The sequence below is a fragment of the Microtus pennsylvanicus genome, chromosome 2 (assembly GCF_037038515.1).
Source record: "Microtus pennsylvanicus isolate mMicPen1 chromosome 2, mMicPen1.hap1, whole genome shotgun sequence".
Classification (NCBI taxonomy): Eukaryota; Metazoa; Chordata; class Mammalia; order Rodentia; family Cricetidae; genus Microtus; species Microtus pennsylvanicus.
In genome coordinates, this window is record NC_134580.1 from 86478524 (window position 1) to 86492109 (window position 13586).

General features: G+C 36.0%; 1 pseudogene; it reads right to left on the minus strand.

Annotated features, from left to right (window-relative positions):
* Window positions 1–462: 462 nt before the first annotated feature.
* On the minus strand, window positions 463–841 carry LOC142844966 (large ribosomal subunit protein eL34-like; annotated as a pseudogene).
* Window positions 842–13586: the final 12745 nt, after the last annotated feature.

Consider the following 13586-nt stretch of genomic DNA (forward strand, 5'->3'; position numbering starts at 1 on the left):
TTCAACTTCCCTTTTGGTCATGGCATTTTAACACAGCAATAGAAACCCTAACTAAGATAACATTCATAGTGAATAAGTCACTTGTATTACTCACATTACTACTGAATAAGACAGCTACATGTATGCTTGCTTCTGCTTACTTCTGAAGAAACAGTTCCTGTTCAATTAGACCATTGACATCAGCCAACCACCATGGAAACACAAATTGTCTTGGGAAAACAAATAGCACCACCTCCACCACCAATAATAAAATACCTTTACTAACTTTATTCCAGAGCAATGGAGATAAAACTTTAAGGAATTTTACTGCTTGATTTTGAAAGTTTTATTTTATTTTGATTTTTATTTTCTTGGCTGATTTTGGCTCAGTGGACAATTGAGAACTATTTCCATTATTGTTATAGTACATTATATCCCAGACACAGAAGATCTATTCACCTATAAGATGTTTTTGGCTATAACTTATTTTTTTTATTAAAAAAGCCACACATTTATTTCGCTTTCTGACTCTGTGCTTGTGCCTTCAACACTTTCACAACAATTTTCTGCTCCTAAATAAGGAAAGCCGCTTGATGCTGTCACGGATACACTTGGCACACATGGAGCCGCCATAGGCCCTGCTGACATGCTTCTTTGTCTTACACAATCTCATGAGGACTTTCGGTCTCCCAGTACGAACTCCTCGGAGTCGGCCTGGGCACACACCGCATGCTGATGTAGGTGTTTTTCCAACCTTCTTGAGGTAAAGGTAAACAATCCTGTTTACCTAGGTAAACAGCCTAGTTTTGTTGGAGGCTGTGTTGTCGGAGAGCCTACGACGGTATGTCAAACGCTAGACCATTCTGAGTGCCTCTAAGCACTGTCCCCGGAAGAGGAGGCTATAACTTTTAAAATAAAATCTTAGTTATAAATGAATATAAGTAAAGCTTGTACAAGTTTTATTGTCCTCTTGCTCAATTATGGTTTGACAATTATTTATTATCCTGAAGGTAGATTTATATGTTTTTAACGATCACTTTCCTTCACCCAAAGTCTTTTACTTTGTCCAGTATAACTGTTCCACATGGCAGTAGTATTTCAGAAGATACCAAGCTGAATAGCTCCAGTTCTAGAAGGGATTTTATTATGGTACAGGTCTGTGCCCTTCTGTTTGTCTTCATCCTATTCCCTTTCCTCCTGTGACTGCTAAGCTTCATCAGAGTCCTTTGATTTGCATTTCCCTGATAATTAAGGATGTCTATCAATTCCTTATATGTCTTTTGACCTTTTGAGACTCTTCCGCTGAGAATTCTCTGTTTAGCTCTGCATCCCATTTTTTAATTGGTTTGTTTTGTATTTTGATGTCTAGTTTCTTGAGTTCTTTATGTATTCAAGGGGCTGGTCTCATTAAATTGAGATATCCTTTCATAGGGTTAAATTCTCAGTATTAAGTTTCTAAGGAGACAAAACTTTATAAACATAGGTCATGGAAGCTAAAGGTTCCTTTCTATTTCCTATAGCTGTTATAAAATTGAGAGGAGGACTTAATAAAGTTCTTACCCTGGTACCCTGTTCATCATCTCACAATGTTGAATAAGACAAGAAGAAAAATGGGCTCTGAAAACTCAGCTCAAGGAGAGGCAGGGGTGGAATAAAAGGAGGGGTTGTGGAGAGAACTGCAGATGGAACGTAAATTGAAATTTAAAGGAATTAAAATAAAAAATACAAGAAAAAAACAAGTGTGTAATAAAAATATAAGAATAAAACAGAAGAAATTAATAAATATTCAAAATGAAAAAATAAAGAAAACTCATATCAAACTAGACGGATGATTTCCTCTTTGCAATAATCCTTGAGTATCCGATTGTGTATTTTCAATAATACTGCCCCTTTTGGAAGCATTCTCGTTCTGAGGGATGTCACTGCTTCATTGATGGGCAAAGTTTGCAGGACAAGCTCTGAATTTGCAGCACAGCTCACAGCTCTACCAGAGTCCAGCTATGTGTGTCTTCCTGGATAATATGTGGATAGCCTGCTTTATAGAGGAAGTTACTGTACTCAGGAAGATATGAGACTTTCTTCTGTTCCATTAGTTGTTCTGTTTGGATTTGCAGACTTTATTTGTTTATTTATTATTATAGTGTGGCACTATTTCATTATAGAGCAAAGTATTTCATTTGTGACTGATATTAAATGATTGTAGTGCTTTGGTTTGTCGCAATTGGAACAGATGTTTTTTTTTTTAAACTTCCCAAGAGCACCTAGGCATCAATGGCAAAGCCAATTACTCATGTGATCTTATAGACATCATTCTGATTCAATGTGTCAGCCATTTTGTGTGAGTGTATATGGTACAGGATCTCTGGTTCTATGTGTCAGACTGGCCTCAAACTAATAATGACCCTGTCTCCGCCTCCTGAGTGCTAGTATTGTTACCATACCCACTTTCATTTGATTTAAAGAAAAGATCTTTGTAGCGAGTCTGAGAATCAGGTTTTAATGTTAATTACATCACTTAAAAGTCAAAATTGTATATATTGTGATTGTTTAGGAAGAGCACTGAAGAGAAAGTCAACATAACAGAATTTGACCATCCAAGCCAACTAAGGCTCAGTTCATTTGCTATGAGGAGTTAATTTTTTTTTTCTGGAATGAGAGAAGAGATGAGCCGCAAATGACAGTTTATTTCTATTTTTACAGATTCACTCCATATTATGATTTTCTTTTTAAGGGTTTGAGACTTGTGGACTGCATGGTGACAAACTCTTTGACTTCTGATTTCTAGAAGAGTTTGGTCAATAAGATTTCATGGTACAAGATGAGAAGGAGGAATGGGTAAGTTAATAAGCTATAGTCAATGTCTCCTGCTCTGGGTGTTATCTTTAAATTAAATGCTTTAGAAATGAAAGGTCCCTACTCCTGTAAGAATTACTTTCTCATCAGTATTCCCTCTGGCTAGATGCCAATGTTCTCACACCTTCTTGTTTTCTGATCTGGGGAGGGAGCGGCTCTTTGGTTGCTACTCTCATGGCTCTACACTAACTCTTGCCATCTGGACTGGGATTTTGAGTGTTTAATCTAATAAACTAGCAAGATGGATTGTGGTGGATGAAATATCTATGTTTTTTCCTCTGTATTTGAGGGGCAAAAAGTTGATAAATTATGCCCAAATTCCTATAATTTACAAACTGGGCTTACAGTTTCTGATAGATAATAAGAGTGGTGAGCAACAGTGAGCCGTGAGACAACATCATATGTACTCCTTTCAGAGTTGATATTTGGAGGATGCACATTGAAACAATCAGCAATGAAGCTGATTGCAAGTGGTTCACAATCTGACTGAGTAGGGATGTATATGTGTAAGAATTTTTAATATTGCTGTAGCTACTTTAAGACTATTTATTGAATAAGCTTGTTTATCCACATCAAAATTGTGTACCAAAATTTTAATGCAGTGGTTGTCTTTCAATTCAATGTGTTTCAGGGTTTGTGAGCATTTCAGACTAACTTTGAAGCTTATTATGTTCAATCAACAGGACTCAATTTGGTTCAATTTCCATCTGCAGGAAGCCATCCACTGACAAGTAACTGTGCACTCAGTAAGGAAAAAGAATAAGAATCGTAGATACAATATAAAGCACACTGTGGCTAACTAAGGACTAATTTCTATATATAAGGCAATTGATGTTTACCTAATTTATTTTTTTCACTCAAAACTTGTTCAAATTGTATTCTGGCATTTTAGATCAGAAAAAAAAATATGGCTAAAATAGATTCAATAACTTGACCAAAAATATTTAAGTAGTATCAAACAGGGAATTGGTACTGAATCTTTTCTAGCTCCGAAGTTCACGCTATCAATAATTACAGCAAAATACTTCTCTGAACTTTTCTAACTTACTAAGCACATCGTATGTTCCTTTATGTGGTGGTCAAAAATGTTGAGAGTTCCTAATGAAAGTAGGAAGGGTTACTGAAAATTACCAAGTGCTTACTTCTCAACAGCACCATGGTCAGATAACTAGTAGCTTTGTCAAGCCCATCAAACATACAGTTCAAGCATGAGCAGAAGAAGATGTAGGGACATAGAGAAATGGCATATGTGAGAAGGAGCAGAGTAAAATAACTGTTGGTATTTTATGACTTAAAGGCATTATTTTGAAAGAAATTTGATATTATTTGGTACAATGTCTTCCAAGAAACATTAAATTGCCTTGATAAACACAGTGACTTCTCAGCCAACATTGGGAAGAATATGAGAAGTCCTCAGTATATAAGAAGAGTTATTAGGAAAAGATTTCCTACCATGAACGCAGTAAAACATAAAACAGTAGAGTTTAATGACCTTGACAAAAATATTGAGATTATATTCTTAATGTGAGAACAAATATCAAAACTCAATATGTTTGATGTTTTATTTAAAGAAGGCCAGTGTCTAAACGTAGTCATGGTCTAATTTGTAGAATGAATAAAAAGAAATGAAAAGCTTTTTCTCCTTTTATAGCATTAAAAAGAAATATTTTTGTTAAAGCATTCAAAGACTTTGCCATTTTTCTTTGACACTGATTTAAAAACACTCCTTTGAAGCACCTGCTACCTCAGCATTAATGTCAGTTGCTTTTTTCTGCAACTGTTAGTTAAGTTAGAGTTCTACCTCATTTGAGTTTTCAGTGGCTCTGTAATTAAATAAAGACAATGGGTGCATTCAGCATCCCACTTGAGATTTGATCAATTTCCTTATCTTCTTAAAACTTGATATTTTACTTAAATTATTTTGAATCCCACTTATGTTATATAGATATCCACTAACATTGTAGGAGAGATAGATCTACAGAGACGGTGCTACATATGGGAGATAGGATCCATTATCAAGATCAGAAGGTATACAAGTAGAGACTAATTTTTATAACTGGTCAGTTTTTAGTGGATATTTTTATGCACAACATGTTTTTCCTTGCACTTTATTGTTACTATAAGAATTTAAGCCCCCCCCCCCTTTTTTTTGATTTTTGAGACAGAGTTTCTCTGTAGCTTTTGGTTCCTGTCCTGGAACTAGCTCTTCTACACCAGGCTGGCCTCGAACTCACAGAGATCCGTCTGCCTCTGCCTCCCAAGTGCTGGGATTAAAGGTGTGCGCCACCACCGCCCAGCTAAGCCCCCTTTTGTTAATAATATTTTTATTGAGTAAATACTTGTTATAGATTAAACAATTTTCTCATTGAGCTTATATTATTTATATGGCATGTATACCCACATATTTGTGTGTATGTATGTTTAGCATGAAGTTATTCATATATATAAATGATTATTGAAATAGAAACTTCACATTATGTCAAACTCTGAAAAACAACATTAATTTTTCTATTTAGTAATCTTTGCACTTTTTGTTTTAGTGTTTTAAATTAAAACATTTTATTTAAAACATAATTATATCTTTTTCCTCCCTTCTATTTCTTCTTTTCAATCCAACCTTCCCATGGTTCTTCATTCCAATCCCATACAATGTTGATCCAATCACACACACACACACACACACACACACACACACACACACACACACACAAATATATAGAAACATAATCTATTAAGCTTGATTTGTAGTTTGTGTGTTTCAAGAATAACCACTCTCGATTTCCAATTCTCAGCTTATATAATGAACAATAGTCATTTTTATAGTTGCTCCTGTTCGTTTTTTTTATATTTATTGCCTATGACATTGATGTCAGATCATTGATATCAGTATTGGGTAAACATAGACTTTTTACATTTGTTTAAACACCAATCCTAAGGAGATTTTAACATGTTAGGACTAGTAGAATTTGATCAATTACACATTATTGTTCTTTCCTTTTCCTCTGCCTGAGTTCAATTTAAAAATCTTTTAAAATTCTTCTGGATGCAGTTGCTTACTTGATGTCTGAAGAACCACACTTGCCAAAGGGAATCCAGTTTGAGATCTTTCATTTCATTTGAAAATATCAAAATGAATATTTTAGCAACCAAATACATTCTGGAAATTTGTTCATTTATTTTTCTTGCCTTTTTTAAAGGACAAAGATGCTTATGTCTGAGGACGTACACACCCATACACACATTTGTAACACAGGCATGACTACCAAGGAATATTTTAGATGAAGACACTGACAATCTAATTCACTATTTCAATTCTCAGCTTAGCCTTGTGTTGTTCTAAACCTTATTCTTTATTCACAGCTAAAAGGTCAGACCTGCATTAAAGTCATCTTTCACTTGCACAGAGGAAATTCCCCAATTCTCATTCCTGCCAGCTCCTAAGAGACCAGCAAATTGTGCTTTTGTATTCTGAACAGAAGATGGTAAACATATGGAGAGAAGGAAGACAGTAGAGTGAAGATCACTTCGAAGGATGAGTCAAGTACCTACTGGGTGTTTAATCATCTTGACTTTGGTATTGGAGTAGAGTATCCCTTTCCCTGTCACTTTACTACTAAAAGGATATCTAAGGAACTACATTTGTTGTTTTTCTTTATTATACAGGATTATTTTAGCTATCCTGGGTTTTTCTGTTTTTCTATATGAAGTTGAGGATTGTTCTTTCGAGGTCTGTGAAGAATTGTGTCAGGATTTTGATAGGGATTGCATTGAATCTGTACATTGCTTTTGGTAATATTGCCATTTTTAATAGTTAATAGTACTGATACATGATCATTGGAGAACTTTCCATTTTCTGATCTCTTCCTCAAGAGAGGATCTGAAATAAGGAGAACACTCCTCCATTGTTGGTGGTAGTGTAAACTTGTACATACAGCCACTTAGGAAATCAGTATGGTGATTTCTCAGAAAATTGGGAATCAATCTACCTCAAGACCCAACAATACCACTCTTTGGCATATACCCAAAGGATGCACAATCATACCACAAGGACATTTGCTCAACTATGTTCACAGCAGCATTATTCATAATAACCAGAATCTGGAAACAACCTCACCAAAAAAGGGATAAAGAAAATGTAGTACATTTACACAATAGAGTATTACTCAGCTGTTAAAAAAAGACAATGACATCTTGAAATCTGCAGCAAATGGCTGGAAGTGGGGGGGGGGGGACATTCCAAGTGAGGTAACTCAGATCCAGAATCATCAGGTACTCACTCATAAGTCAATATTAGATATAAAGCAAAGGATAACCAGGCTACAATCTATAACTCCAGGGAAACTAGGTAAAATGGAGAAGGACCCTAAAAGCGACACATATGGAGGGTCCCAGGAAGGGGAAATAGTTAAACTCTCCTGGGAAAACAGGAAGGGTGTAAAAAGGAGGTTTTGGGGGATGGGAACATGAGGGATTGAGATTAATGAAAGAGATATCTTGATAGAGGGAGCTCTTCTGGGGTTAGGGATAAACCTGGTGCTATGGAAATTCCCAGGAATCCACAAGGATGACCCCATGTGACACTGCAGGCCCTAAGCTTTCTGTGGTTTTGGCAGGAGATGTTAGTGATGGGTGAATCTGTCAAGTGAACTGTGAGAGTGAGGGAGACCAAGGAAGGTGAGAGACAGATAGATGTCTTTATAACTTAATGCGGGAGGACCAAGCATTATTCCATTATTTGGGGCACATTATGATTATCAAAAGCAAGTTACTATCTCCAGACCACAATTCAGGGAATGGAAATATGTAAGCCTCTCATTACCAATAGGTAGGACCAAAGGGAGTTATTTTAGCGACTTCCTTTCAGAATTTAGGATAAAGATTAAAATACAAACATGGAAAAATGAGATAGAAGAGAAAATGCCAAGTATTAAAAACAGGTAATACAATTCAGTAGCTAGATAACAAACCTTATAAAAAGGAAAAGAGAGGCAGGTGAGCTAGCTTAGAGTGTAAACTTGCATGACACAAGCCCGATGACTTCAGTTACATCATTAAAATTCAAGCAAAGTTTTGCTACGGTTGTGTGTACCTGTAATTCCAGTGCTCCTGAATAAGCAGGAGAATTGCTAGGAAGCCCATGGTCAACTCATCTGGAGTGCACAGTATGTCAGAAAAAACAAAGCACTGCCATGGGCGAAGAAGAGAACTGAGTCTAGAATGCTATCTTCATGAACGCTCACACACACTTACACGTACGCATACTCACAAACACATAGCAATAATAATATAATAACAAACACACTTCTAAAACGAGAGGAAAAAAGAAAAGAAGTGATTAAAAAATATGGATCCCCACACAAACCCACAAAAAACTACGACTTAAGAAAAAATATCTGAATTGAGGAGTAAGGGAGAGTTAAGTATCCACTCTACTTTTCTAGAGAATAGTAAACAAAGTATTAAAATCATCACCGGTGCACACCACTTGCATTATTATTTAATTTTTTGTTTAACTTACTTTCTAAAATTTCCATTTATCATAACAATAAGTCCTGAATTCATAATATCAGCAATTTTTTCTTTGTACTTCAAAATTATTGGGGTATTTTTGCTTGTTTTGGGTGTGCGTGTATTTGTCTTTGTGCTTATGTAAACTCATCAATGTGCTCCCCAAACCTTGGTTTGGAGATCTCAGTGTTAAGCATTCCACACCCTTGGAAGAACTTGCACAGCATACCGAAAGGGCTCACTAAGTATTAGATGTTTATAACAGAGACTAAGAAGGGGTTACGAGTGAAAAAGTGAAGAACCTCTTTTATTGAACTAGTTTTATATTATAGCTCCTGAGTCAAGACATTATCATGTGCAAAAGTTAGCATAATGAACACGGGGATATCATTTTACTTAGGTGAGCTTTGTGGACATGGCTCCACTCCCTATACTTGTCAAACATGGGAACTAATCACCAAGAACTTTGCTTGCTCTTTGACATGGTTCTGTGAAAATGAATAGTGTGGCGGAAGTTTGAAGTCGATTAAGATGTCTATTCTTCTATTGCAGACCAAGCACTTAACATGATAGCAACAGACATATGGATGCTGCTATTAATAGCCGCTGGCAGATGCAACATTAACATCCAGTTAATAGGTGACCCTGCAACCATTTGTCACACAGCATCCTTTACTAAGCTGACATTTGCGTACCTAATAATTTACATAATTAGGTTATAAATAGTCCTTTGGTGGAATTACAGCAATGGTAAATTTTAAAGGTATATGAATGTAAACCTACAATTGTGTTACTAAAATTATTTCCAAACAAAATTGAACTAATTACATACAGCTATAAGAAAGATGTGATTCTTGGGGAAAATCAGCATGCCATTAAAAAATTTCCAATAGTGAGGAGAAACGTTGTTGAATACAAAACTATAGACCAGGATAACGACTATATTGATACAAAGTTACATAAATGTAACAGTTTCTTGACATAGATACTATTGTGATTTTAAAAAAAAATAAAGATATAGTGGAAGAAAACATTTTAATCAGAATCAGAAACTCTGATTTTCACTGTTTTTGTTTTCTTTTTTAAAAAAATTAAAAGCTATTTGGCTATTTAAAAAAAAGTCAAGTCGGGCGGTGGTGGCGCATGCCTTTAATCCCAGCACTTGGGAGGCAGAGGCAGGCAGATCTCTGTGAATTCGAGGCCAGCCTGGTCTACAAGAGCTAGTGCTAGGACAGGCTCCAAAGCTACAAAGAAACCCTGTCTCGAAAAAAACTAAAATAAAGAAAAAATAAAGTCAAGGGCTTTTTAAAATTTAGTAATGGCACATTGTTCAGAGACAGTAACCTGAAAATGTTGGCAATTAGAATTGGTGGAATGTAGGAGAAAATTATGAATTCTTCTTTTCTTCTATTTTTTGGGGGGTGTTGAGACAGGATTTCTTTATGTAGCCCTAGCTATGTAGAACAGGCTGGCCTTGAACTCACAGAGATCTGCCTGCCTCTACCTCCCATGTGCTGAGATTAGAAGTGTGTGCCAATAACACCTGGCATGAATTCTTGATAAGAAATTTGTGCATAGTAGAAATATCTGAAACTATACCCATAATATCCCATCAGCATGACTACCAAAACATCAGCTGAGCAGGGATAACAACACTCATGCCAAAGTTGATAGGGGAAAAAACCACAAGGTCTCCATCCTACTTTAAAAAATTATAGGCATATAAGGAATGCTGAGAATGAGAGATGTAGTCTTTCCCAGGGAAAAGCACACCAACTGGCAGCCAACACAAAGGTCAAACCTGAAAATGTACATACAAATAACGTATAGATCAAAGAGTTTGTATTTAGAAATACATATGTATATACATAAAGATATATTCATGCAACAATAATTAATGAAATAAAAGCAAGTCATTAATTTGAAGAAGAATAAGGAGGGGTATATGAGAGGTGGAGAGACAAGGGAAGGAAGAAGTAATATAATTATATTATAATGCCAAATAAATGAAATAAAAACAAATTAAGAAGCAAGGAACATTCTTAAACTCACATTTCCACTGCCCTCATAATAATAATTCAACTCAATGCTTACATGTTTTTGTTTTGTCTGCCTTGCTAAGCTTGGCTTTCCTCAAAACAAAATAAATCAAAACCACATTCTTTCAACAGTGACTACCTGTCCGGGTTAGATTTTGTCAACTTGGTAAAAGCTATCTTTCTCTAGGATGAGGAACCTCAGTTGAGAAGATGCCTTTATTAGATAATCTGTAGAGTGAGTCTATGGGGCATTTTTAAGGATAGTTGTGGGAGGGCCCAGTCCACTGTGAAAGAACCATCACTGGGCAGGAGGTCCTCAGCTGTGTAAGAAAAGATGACAAAAGCCATGTGGAGAAACTCAGTATGTAGTGTTCTCCCACAATCTCTGCTTCATTTCTACCTCTAGGTTCCTGCCTGGAATCTCTGCCCTTGTGTTCCCCCATTGGCCTGATACTTGATGGATTTTTATGTACAGTTGTGAAATAGCCTTAAACTGTTTTCATCTTTATTTTATATTGTCTTATTCCTTTTATATCCTCTGTTTCTGGAACTCCTACTCTGCATTCTTGTGTGCGTTCTTATTTCCCTATGTTTTCTATGCTGTCTTTGCATTTCAGTACTCATTTATTTTGTCTTAATATATTTTCTAATTTCTCTACTTTTTGAAGTATTTTTCAGCCACTATATTCCTAAAACTAATATTCCTAAAAATTTATCATTTCTAGATTTTTATGACTATGATAATGAGTAACATTTTATAAAATAATGCTTGATAAGGTTTTTAAAAAATATTCACCCTATATTTAATTCTGTTTTTCCAATTTCTTTTTATGTGTGCATATTTCGTTCTGTCTTTTTAAATTATCTTTTATCAATTTTTAAAACACATTTGGGAAATATTTTACTTATTTTTATTTTACTTAATTTTATTTTCACACACACACACACATACACACACACACACACACACACACACACACACACACACACATATATCTTGGTCACATCAACTTCCAAGCCTGTGTCTAACTATCCATGTTCCTCCCAATATATTTCCCTCCTGACTTCCTGCCTTTCTTTCTTTATAAAACCAAGGAGTCTAATTAGTACTGCAAATATGCATTGAGGTCATAAGGTTATTCACTGGGAGTCCTTTTTATAATCATCATTTTTATTAGCTTCTTGGTTAGTGGTGAAGTAATGAGAACCGCTCCCCTATCCATGTTGGAATCTTTGTCTAGTCTTATGGCGATCTTGCCATGGTACCCATACATAGCGCCATGTCCAGAGGCTAGCACTGTATCATTTTTTGTTACTTGTGAGTTGGCAATGACTTTTTCCTATTATGTGGGCTGCCTTCTCACTAGATTGACAATTTCCTTTGCTAGGTGTAGCTTTTTAGATTCATAAGGTCCTATCTGTCAGTTGCTGGTCTTAATTCCCTGTTACAGGAAGCTACACACCTGTTTTTACTGCTAGACATTTGAAGTTAATGGATATTACATTGAGAACAGAAAATATATTCATACAAGACTTTCACAATTCTTCAATAAAACTCATTCTTTTAATATTCAAAAACCAGAAAGCAATTCAAATGTCTATCCATATGTGGACAAATTTCAGTGTGTTCAAACAACAGAATAGTCTTCAGCAATAAAAAGTCAAGAATTCAAACAACACTTCTGATAAATTCCTTGTGCTGAGAAAGATAAGCCAGACCTAAGAAATGGCCACTCCAGCTTGGTGATGCAAATGAAGCTCTGTTGCTAGAAAAGACATCTGTGGCTCTCAAGGTAAAAGGAGCTTGAGAAAGGATTACAAGGGAATTGGGGGAGCATTTATAAGTGATTGATCTTATGATTGTGGTCTCTACAAGGACACATGCAAATGACGAACACATGAAATTAGTCTTGTAAGGTTGTGCAAATTTTATATACAAAATGTGAAACACATCTTCATAGGGTTATAGTTTTTGTTAGTTGTTTTAACAAAAGAACCATTACATATACAATTTGAGCCCCTACCAGTGATAGTGTACTGCAATTTTCTGAGGATATTTGTATGTGGCTGTGTAGTTGAACCCTGACGTCTTCCTCAGGGGAGGGGGTGAGATGGCTCAGTGTCAATGGCCCAGATAGATATTGGGAGTCAAGTAGAAGGCATAGAGCAGACTTGTTTGTTTAATGACAGAGAAAAATTTATATACCCTCCCAGCACCCAATCATTCCAATCTGTTGACATTGTGTGGTTGCCCCTCATCAGCTAGGCAAAATCAGGACCTGTAGAGATATTTCTTGATCATGCCTCAAGAGTGCTCAGCTCCTGGTCTGTGTCTGTCTTAGACTGGCCTGCAAAACAAGCTCTTACTTATTATTGACTACCAGCCCTTGAAGAGCATTCATTCCTGGTGAGAGCTGCCATGGTGGGGGAACTAGGCAGTCTTTTGAATTATAGATAACCAGGCATGCATAACCTTCTGCGGAAGATTGCAAGAAGGATGTCTAGGAGGGAAATGGGAGGCTGGGAGGAGGTGGAAATTTTTTTTCAATAAAAAAAAAGAGTCATTAATATCTGAAGAGTCAAGAGTCACCTCAGTTGCTGTCACTGATGCTGGATCTGCTGCATGAGAAATTTAAAGAGATTAAGGATTAATAATACCACCTCGCCAATTAATGCATGTGTGAGCATCCAGGAAGGATCAAATAGCGTTTTTATATTATGCCAAACTTTAAAAAAAAAAAGCAAGAATCAAAGGCCATAACCTTTGCCCTTAATAAATCAATTTGTTTGGGTGGGGGGATAAGAGCAAGAAAGGGGAGTATATAAATTACCCATCCTGAGCTACTCTCTCCTTGGTGGAAGAAGGATGATCCAAATGGCCAAGGATACTTCTCTTACCAGGATCCACACCAGTGTCATGACAGTCTGTGGAAAAACACAAACAAACCCTCTCCCATGGGTTGCATATTTTAAAATTTCTGGATAAATATGTACCAGCAATCCTTAACATGGTAATCTTTCAAATACATAATGAGATTTTTCACAATGTATTTTGGCTTCAATTCAGATCTTTCATTAATACCGTATTATTTTGTAATAAATTTTTCCATTGCATCTTAAAGACTTTTTGTCCTTGTGAATATTTTTGTAATTATACCCATGTTTTGCTGTGTTCTTTTATGTTGGAGTTTAGTTAGCACACAGAAC